This window comes from Pristiophorus japonicus, chromosome 14 (assembly GCF_044704955.1).
Source record: "Pristiophorus japonicus isolate sPriJap1 chromosome 14, sPriJap1.hap1, whole genome shotgun sequence".
NCBI classification, from domain to species: Eukaryota; Metazoa; Chordata; class Chondrichthyes; family Pristiophoridae; genus Pristiophorus; species Pristiophorus japonicus.
In genome coordinates this window covers 66,997,627-67,007,688 of record NC_091990.1, presented here as the reverse complement: position 1 = coordinate 67,007,688, position 10,062 = coordinate 66,997,627, and positions in this window count along the sequence as shown.

Sequence of the window (10,062 nt, the reverse complement as noted above, 5' to 3'; positions counted from 1 at the left end):
AATGTTTTCAAGTCAAAGATAGATAGATTTTTAACCAATAAGGGAATTAAGGGTTACGGGGAGAGGGCGGGTAAGTGGAGCTGAGTCCACGACCAGATCAGCCATGATCTTATTGAATGGCGGAGTAGGCTCAAGGGGCTAGATGGCCTACTCCTGTTCCTAATTCTTATGTTCTTATGTTCTTAACCTGTCCAGTCCTGTCAGAATTTTAAACGTTTCTATGAGATCCCCTCTCATTCCTCTAAATTCCAGTGAGTATAAGCCTAGCGAATCCAGTCTTTTCTCATATGTCAGTCCTGCCATCCCAGGAATCAGTCTGGTGAACCTTCGCTGCACTCCCTCAATAGCAAGAACGTCCTTCCTCAGATTAGGAGACCAAAACTGCACACAATACTCAAGGTGTGGTCTCACCAAGGCCTTGTACAACTGCAGCAAGACCTCCCTGCTCCTATCATCAAATCCTCTCGCTATGAAGGCCAGCATGCCATTTGCTTTCTTTACTGCCTGCTGTACCTGCATGCCTACCTTCAATGACTGATGAACCATGACACCCAGGTCTCGTTGCACCTCCCCTTTTACTAATCTGTCACCATTCAGATAATAATCTGCCTTCCTGTTTTTGCCACCAAAGTGGATAACCTCACATTTATCCACATTATAATTCACCTAACCTGTCCAAGTCCCCCTGCAGCCTCTTAGCATCTTCCCCACAGCTCGCACTGCCACCCAGCTTAGTGTAAGTGAGAACCAGTGGATGTAGTGTATTTGGATTTTCAAAAGGCCTTTGATAAAGTCCCACAGAAGAGGTTAGTGTGCAAAATTAAAGCACATAGGATTGGGGGTAATGTTTTGGCATGGATTGAAAATTGGTTAACTGACAGGAAACAGAGAGTAGGAATAAACGGGTCTTTTTTGGCGTGGCGGGCAGTGACTAGTGGGGTACCACAGGGATCATTGCTTGGGCCCCAGCTATTCACAATATAAATAAATGATTTTGATGAGGGAACCAAATGTAATATTTCCAAGTTTGCTGACGACACAAAACTAGGTGGAATTGTGAGTTGTGAGGAGGATGCAAAGACGCTGCAAGGCAATTTAGAGAGGTTGAGTGACTGGGCAAACACATGGCAGATGCAGTGTAACATGGATAAATGTGAAGTTATCCACTTTGGTAGGAAAAACATAAAGGACAAAGCATTATTTAAATGGTGATGGCTTGGGAAGTTTTGATGTACAGAGGGTCCTGGGTGTCCTTGTACACCAGTCATTGAAAGCAACCATGCAGGTACAGCAAGCAGTTAGGAAGGCAAATGGTATGTTGGCCTTCATTGCAAGACAATTTGAGTACAGGAGCAAGGATGTCTTACTACAGTTATACAGGGCCTTGGTGAGCCCACACCTGGAGTATTGTGCGCAGTTTTGGTCTCCTTACCCAAGAAAGGATATGTTTGCCATAGAGGGAGTTCAGCGAAGGTTCACCAGACTGATTCCTGGAATGGCAGGACTGTCATATGATGAGAGATTGGGTCGACTAGGCCGGTATTCACTAGAGTTTAGAAGAATGAGAGGGGATCTCATTGAAACGTGTAAAATTCTGACTGGGTTGGATGGACTGGATGTGGGGAGGATGTTTCCTCTACGCAGATAGCAGTTAACAGATATGATGTAATAGGCATCACGGAGACATGACTCCAGGGTGACCAAGGCTGGGTATTCAACATTTAGGAAGGATAGGCAGAGAGGAAATGGAGGCGGGGTGGCGTTGCTGGTTAAAGAGGAAATTAATGCAATAGTAAAGAGGGACATTAGCCTGAATGATGTGGAATCGGTATGGGTGGAGCTGCAGAATACCAACGGGCAGAAAACACTAGTGGGAGTTGTGTACAGACCACTAAACAATAGTAGTGAGGTTGGGGACAGCATCAAACAAGAAATAAGGGATGTGTGCAATAAAGATACAGCAGTTATCATGGGTGACTTTAATCTACATATTGATTGGGCTAACCAAACTGGTAGCGATGCGGTGGAGGAGGATTTCCTGGAGTGTATTAGGGATGGTTTTCTAGACCAATATGTCGAGGAACCAATTAGAGAGCTGGCCATCCTAGACTGGATGATGTGTAATGAGAAGGGACTAATTAGCAATCTTGTTGTGCGAGGCCCCTTGGAGAAGAGTGACCATAACATGGTAGAATTCTTTATTAGGATGGAGAGTGACACAGTTAATTCGGAAACTAGGGTCCTGAACTTAAGGAAAGGTAACTTTGACGATATGAGGCGTGAATTGGCTAGAATAGACTGGCAAATGATACTTAAAAGGGTTGACGGTGGATAAGCAATGGCAAATATTTACATGGATGAACTTCAACAATTGTACATCCCTGTCTGGTATAAAAATAAAACGAGGAAAGTGGCTCAACCGTGGCTAACAAGGGAAATTAAGGATAGTGTTAAATCCAAGGAAGAGGCATACAAATTAGCCAGAAAAAGCAGCAAACCGGAGGACTGGGAGAAATTTGGAATTCAACAGAGGAGGACTAAGGGTTTAATTAAGAGGGGGAAAATAAAGTACGAGCGGAAGCTTGCAGGAAACATAAAAACTGACTACATATTTGTAGAAGCTTTTGCAAAGAGAAAAAGATTAGTGAAGAGAAACGTAGGTCCCTTGCAGTCGGACTCAGGTGACTTTATAATGGGGAACAAAAAAATGGCAGACTAATTGAACAAATACTTCGGTTCTGTCTTCACGAAGGAAGACACAAATAACCTTCCGGATGTACTAGGGACAGTGAGTCGAGTGAGAAGGAGGAACTGAAGGATATCCTTATTAGGCGGGGAATTGTGTTGGGGAAATTGATAGGAATGAAGGCCGATAAATCCCCGGGGCCTGATAGTCTGCATCCCAGAGTACTTAAGGAAGTGGCCCTAGAAATAGTGGATGCATTGGTGATCATTTTCTAACAGTCTATCGACTCTGGATCAGTTCTTATGGACTGGAAGATAGCTAATCTAACACCACTTTTTAAAAAAGGAGGGAGAGAGAAAACGGGTAATTATAGACCGGTTAGCCTGACATCAGTAGTGGGGAAAATGTTGGAATCAATCATTAAGGATGAAATAGCAGCTCATTTGGAAAGTAGTGATAGGATTGGACCAAGTCAGCATGGATTTATGAAAGGGAAATCATGCTTGACAAATCTTCTGGAATTTTTTTTGAGGATGTAACTAGCAGATTGGACAAGGGAAAACTAGTGGACATGGTGTATTTTGACTTTCAAAAGGCTTTTGACAAGGTCCCGCACAAGTGATTGGTGTGCAAAATCAAAGCACATGGTATTGGGGGTAATGTACTGACGTGGATAGAGAACTGGTTGGCAGACAGGAAGCAGAGAGTCAGGATAAACGGGTTCTTTTCAGAATGGCAGGCAGTGACTAGTGGAATGCCGCAAGGCTCAGTGCTGGAACCCCAGCTCTTTACAATATACATTAACGATTTAGATGAAGGAATTGAGTGTAATATCTCCAAGTTTGCAGATGACACTAAACTGGGTGGCGATGTGAATTGTGAGGAGGACGCTAAGTGGCTGCAGGATGGTTTGGACAGGTTAGGTGAGTGGGCAAATGCATGGCAGATGCAGTATAATGTGGATAAATGTGAGGTTATCCATTTTGGGGACAAAAACACAAAGGCAGATTATCTGAATGGCAGCAGATTAGGAAAAAGAGAGGTGCAACGAGACCTGAGTGTCATGGTTGATCAGTCATTGAAAGTTGGCATGCAGGTACAGCAGGCGGTGAAGAAGGCAAATGGTATGTTGGCCTTCATAGCTAGGGGATTTGAGTACAGGAGCAGGGAGGTCTTACAGCAGTTGTACAGGGCCTTGGTGAGGCCTCACCTGGAATATTGTGTTCAGTTTTGGTCTCCCAATCTGAGGAAGGACGTTCTTGCTATTGAGGGAGTGCAGCAAAGGTTCACCAGACTGATTCCCGGGATGGCTGGACTGACATATGAGGAGAGACTGGATCAACTGGGCCTTTATACATTGGAGTTTAGAAGGATGAGAGGAGATCTCATAGAAACATACAAGATTCTGATGGGACTGGACAGGTAAGATGCGGGAAGAATGTTCCCAATATTGGGGAAGTCCAGAACCAGGGGACATAGTCTTAGGATAAGGGTAGACCATTTAGGACTGAGATGAGGAGAAACTTCTTCACTCAGAGTTGTTAACCTGTGGAATTCCCTGCCGCAGAGAGTTGTTGATGCCAGTTCATTGGATATATTAAAGAGGGAGTTAGATATGGCTAAAGAGATCAAGCAGGAAAGGAGTACTGAGGGAATGATCAGCCATGGCCTTTTTGAATGGCGGTGCAAGCTCGAATGGCCTACTCCTGCACCTATTTTCAATGTTTCTATGTTTCTAGAACAAGGTGTCACAGTCTCAGGATACGGGGTAGGAGATTTAGGATCGAAATGAGGAGAAATTTTTTCACTGAGGATGGTGAACCTGTGGAATTCTCTACCACAGAAGGCTGTGGAGACCAAGTCATTGAATATATTTAAGAGGGAGATCGATAGATTTCTAGAAACAAAAGGCATCAAGAGGTATGGGGAGAAAGCGGGAATATGGTGTTGAGATACAGCCATGATCATATTGAATGGCGGCGCAGACTCGAAGGGCCGAATGGCCTACTACTGCTCCTGTTTACTATGTTTCTATGTTTACTACGATTTACTGGTGGGATGAATAGAACGTAGTGATCAAAGGTGACATTTGGTCTAAGGTTGCGAGTGAGTCTGTGGTTAAGCAGCTCGCTCTCATACTGGAATGGTAAATATGAAAAGACCTGAGCTCTCATACTGGTTTTGTGAAGTAAGGAAGGACTTGTGAGCTCATACTGGAATCATGAAGTATGTCTCATAGAGCCCATACTGGTGGTGCATAGTATGAGGCTTCAATAACAAATAAGAACATAAGAAATAGGTGCAGGAGTAGGCCATACGGCCCCTCGAGCCTGCTCCGCCATTCAATAAGATCATGGCTGATCTGATCATGGATTCAGCTCTATTTCCCCGTCCGCTCCCCATAACCCCTTATCATTTAAGAAACTGTCTATTTCGGTCTTAAATTTATTCAATGTCCCAGCCGACAGAGCTCTCTGCGGCAACGAATTCCACAGATTTACAATCCTCAGAAGAAATTTCTCCTCATGTCAGTTTTAAATGGGCGGCCCCTTATTCTAAGATCATGCCCTCTAGTTCTAGTCTCCCCCATCAGTGGAAACATCCTCTCTGCATCCACCTTGTCAAGCCCCCTCATAATCTTATATGTTTCAATAAGATCACCTCTCATTCTTCTGAATTCCAATGAGTAGAGGCCCAATCTACTCAACCTTTCCTCATAAGTCAACCGGAATCAACCTAGTGAACCTTCTCTGAACTGTCTCCAAAGCAAGTATATCCTTTCGTAAATATGGAAACAAAAACTGCACGCAGTATTCTGGGTGTGGCCTCACCAATACCCTGTATATGATCCTGCATTGCTACAACTGAGCATGTGCGCAATCCGGCATTTAAAGTAACGTGACAAAAAAGAAGAAAGCAGTCCAACAGTGCGGATGACGTTGTGTACATGGATTTTCAAAAGGTGTTTGATAAAGTAACACATAATTGACTTAAATGAATGGATACAAAATTGGGTAAGGGACAGAAAGCAGAGTCGTGGTGAACGATTGTTTTTCCAGACTGGAGGTGAGTAACAGTGGTGTGCCCAGGGGTCGGTGTATTGGGATATATATTAATGACCTGGACTTGAGTATTCAGGGCATAATTTCATAGTATGTAGATGGCATGAGACGCGGAAATGTAGTAAACTTTAAAGAGCATATTAGCAGACATCAGGAGGACAAAGACAGATTGGTGAAATGGACAGATATATGGCAGATGAAATATAATGCAGAGAATCATAGAATAGTACAGAACAGATGGCCATTCAGCCCATCGAATCCGAGCCAGCTTCTTTGAAGAGCAATCCAGTTAACCCCACTCCCCCGCTCTTTCCCCATATCCCTGTTATTTTTTTCTCGTAGTATTTATCCAATTCCCTTTTGAAAGCTACTATTGAATCTGAATCCTCCACCCCTTCAGGCAGTGCGTTCCAAATCCTAACCATGCATTGTGTCAAAATGTTTCTCCTCAGGTCGCCTCTGGTTCTTTTGCCAATCACCTTAAACCTGTACCCTGCCGTAAATCGACCTTTCAGCCATTGGAAACAGGCTCTCTTTATTGACTCTATCTGAACCCTTCATGATTTTGAACACCTTTCAAATTTCCTCAGCCTTCTCTGCTCCAAGGATTGATTTTGGAAAGAAGAATGAAGAGGAGAGGCAATCTAAACTAAATGGTACAATTTTTAAAGTGCAACGAGCGACCTGTGGATGTAGGTACACAAATATTTGAAGGTGACAGGACAAGTTGATAATGCTGTTTAAAAAACACATGGGATCCTTGGCTTTATTAATGGAGGCACGGGTGGGAAAATGCACAGCACCCCGTTTGGGGACAGTAGCAGCTGCGAGGCGGGAGTTCTTGCGCCAGGCGCGGAAGTCCCACCCCGCTCACGATATTGGAGTTACCGCCCTCAAGAGCGAGTGGGGTGCAAAATAACACGATCCATTTCCTCTGTGGGGTATGAGAGGGGCGGAAGCAAACGGAGAGGGGTGCAGTGCTATGCGCTGGAGCGCGGGCGCTACCGTGTAGAAGGGGCCCTCTCCATCATTAGAGAGGAGGGCTAAGCTGCCAACTTTGTCGGACCCCACCTGGACCACTGGGGAGCGCGGTGCTGTGGCACCATCCCGGCACTCAGGGAGAGCACCGAGCTGCCAGATGACGGCACGGACACCACAATCCACATTACAACGGCCCACGATCAGTAAGTTGGCAGATTTTTTTTTTCTTGCGAGCGCCACCTCCCCTTTAACTAGCGTTCCACGAGCGGCATGCAGACTGCTATGCTCGCCCCGTCATTGCCCACTGCAGCTTCAGGGGGCGCTCCTGAATTTTCGCTCTGTGTCAAAAACATGGTCATCGCCGGCACAGCGGAGCCGGGCAATACTGGTTACCGCCACTGTCAAGCCGCCGCCAAACCCCCGCGGAATTTAACGCGAGTCGTTAGCGGTGCCACGTCCGGGCGAAAACTCTATGGGGGAGATATTGGGGTCGTTTATGCCTCCCGTAGCGATAAACGACCCCAATTTCGCCCCCATAGAGTACAAAAGCAAGGAAATTACGCTAAACCTATATAAAACACTGATTCAGCCTCAGCCAATTCTGGGCACCATGCTTTAAGAAGGATGTCAAGGCCTTGGAGAGGGTGCAGAAGAGATTTATTAGAATGGGATTAGGGATGTGGAGAGATTAGAGAAACTGGGATTGTTCTGCTTCAAACAGAGGTGGTTACGGGCAGATTTAAAGAGGTGTTCTCAATTTTGAGGGGTTTTGATAGAGTACATAGACAAAAACTGTTTCCACTGGCAGGAGGTTCAGTAATCAGAGGACACAGATTTAAGGGGATTGGCAAAAGAACCAGAGCGGAGAGGAGGATTTCTTTTAAACATAGCAAACTATGATGATCTGGGTGGGTGGTAGAAATAGATTCCATAGTAACTTTCAAAAGGGAATTGGATAAATATTTTTTAAAAAGAGAGATTTTCAGAGCTGTGGGGAAAGAGGAAAGTGGCAGCCATGCATTCAGCTGTCTCGACCCGAAGCTCTTGAATTCTCTCACTAAACCTCTCTCCTCTCGTCAGAAATTCAGAAAGAGACTATATCATTATAGTCAGTCCCTCAGAATTGAGGAAGACTTGCTTCCACTCACAACATGAGTCCTTAGGTGGCTAAACAGTCCAGAACGAGAACTACAGTCCCTGTCACAGGTGGGACAGATAGTCATTGAGGGAAGGGGTGGGTGGGACTGGTTTGCCGCAGGCACTTTCCGCTGCCTGCGCAAGGTTTCTGCATGCTCTCAGCGATGAGACTTGAGGAGCTCAGCGCCCTCCCGGATACACTTCCTCCACTTAGGGCGGTCTTTGGCCAGGGACTCCCAGGTGTCAGTTGCACTTTATCAGGGAGGTTTTGAGGGTGTCCTTGTAACATTTCCTCTGCTCACCTTTGGTTCGTTTGCCGTGAAGGAGTTCCGAGTAGAGCGCTTGCTTTGGGAGTCTCATGCTATGCTATGCTATAATGGTTGCGCTAATTAAGAGTTTTATTTAGTACAAGACAAAGCAGAGGTAACAAGTCAGATTACTAACATTATTACCAGCTAAAACAATAGCAGTATTACCCATTCCTATTGGGAGTAGTGCTAACCTCTTGTTGTTCCTCGACTACCTCAAGCTCTTATCAAGTTACCGGAGCTTTTGTGTGTTATACCTTCTATATTCTTAGTATAGTCTTGTAAATGTGAGGATAAAATGTCAACACGTTCTGGTTAATTGTAACTAATACATAAAACATTAAACCATTAAATAGTCTTGTAAATTATATACATCTAACCTGTGCTGAAGCTGCCCTGGGTGTGTTTGATGGGACAGTATAGAGGGAGCTTTACTCTGTATCTAACACATGCAGAACCTGCTCTGGGAGGGTTAGAATTATCACTGCTGTTTCACTGCATCACCTTTACCTGCTTGGCCATGCTGGCCTTTTTCTTCTGCTCAGTGTCCAGGAGATAACCGTACCCTGGAGGCAGAGTAAAGGAACATCAGCCCCTACCCGTTTAGAATCAGAGAAGCACAGGAAGCCTGTGCCACCTTTTTGATAGAGCTATCCAATTAGTCCCTCGAACTTTTACCCATAGCCTAGTTAACGTTTCCCTTTAAGTTTTTATCCAATTCCAGTTTGAAAGTTAGAATTGAATCTGCTCCCACCGCCCTTTCAGGCAGTATATTCCAGATCACAACTTGCTGCATTAAAAAAAAGTTCCCTCAGTTCTCCCTTGATTCTTTTGCCAATGTTCTTAAATCCGTGTCCTCTGGTTACTGACTCTCCTGCCACTGGAAACAGTTTCTCCTTCTTTACTCGATCAAAACCCCTCATGATTTTGAACCCCTCTATCAAACCTCCCCTTAACACAGCAATGTGGTTGACTCTTAACTACCCTCCTGAAATGGCCCAGCAAACCACACAGCTGTATTCAAGACGGCAGCTCAGCAGCACCTTCTCAAGGGCAATTAGGGATGTGCAATGAATGCTGGCCTTCCCGCGGTGACGTCCAGATCCCGTGAATGAATTAAAAAAAAAATGCCAATTAATGTTGTCCCGGATTATTGTCTCAAAGCTTCTCCACCAACGTTACGTTGACTGGCCTGTGGTTGCTGGGTTTATCCCTCTTCCCCCTTTTTTTAAAAGCAGGGTGTAACATTTGCAATCTTCTGACACCACCCCATATCTAAGGAGGATTGGAAGATTGGGCCAGAGTCTCTGTAATTTCCACCCTTACATCCCTCAGTAACCTTGGATGCTTATCTGGACCGGGGTACTTTTTTTTTACTTTGAGTGACCAACTTTTAAGTACCTCCACGTTATCGATTTATATCCTATCCAATATCACTTCTCCCTCTTTTCCTGCTACATTGGCAGCATCCTCTTCTCTTGTGAAGGCGGATACGAAGTGCTCATTTAGTACCTCAGACATGCCCTCTGCCTCCACAGGAAGATCTGCTTTTTGGTCCCTAATCAGCCCCACCCTTCCTTTGACTACCTTTTTACTATTTATATGTTTATAAAAATACTTTTGGGTTCCCTTTTATGTTAGCTGTTAATCTATTCTCATACTTGCTCCTACTCCCTTTTTTTAGTTCTCCCTGTACTTTCCATATTCAGCTTGCTGCTCCATTGTATTATGTCATCATCATCATAGGCGGTCCCTCGAAGCAAGGAAGGCTTGCTTCCACGCCAAAAAAGGATAGGTTCACAGGTGTTCCAATGAAAGACCTAATATTCCAGGTCCCGAACTACATCCTGAAGGGTGGAAGATGCCTATGTGTGGATTTTTTTAACGT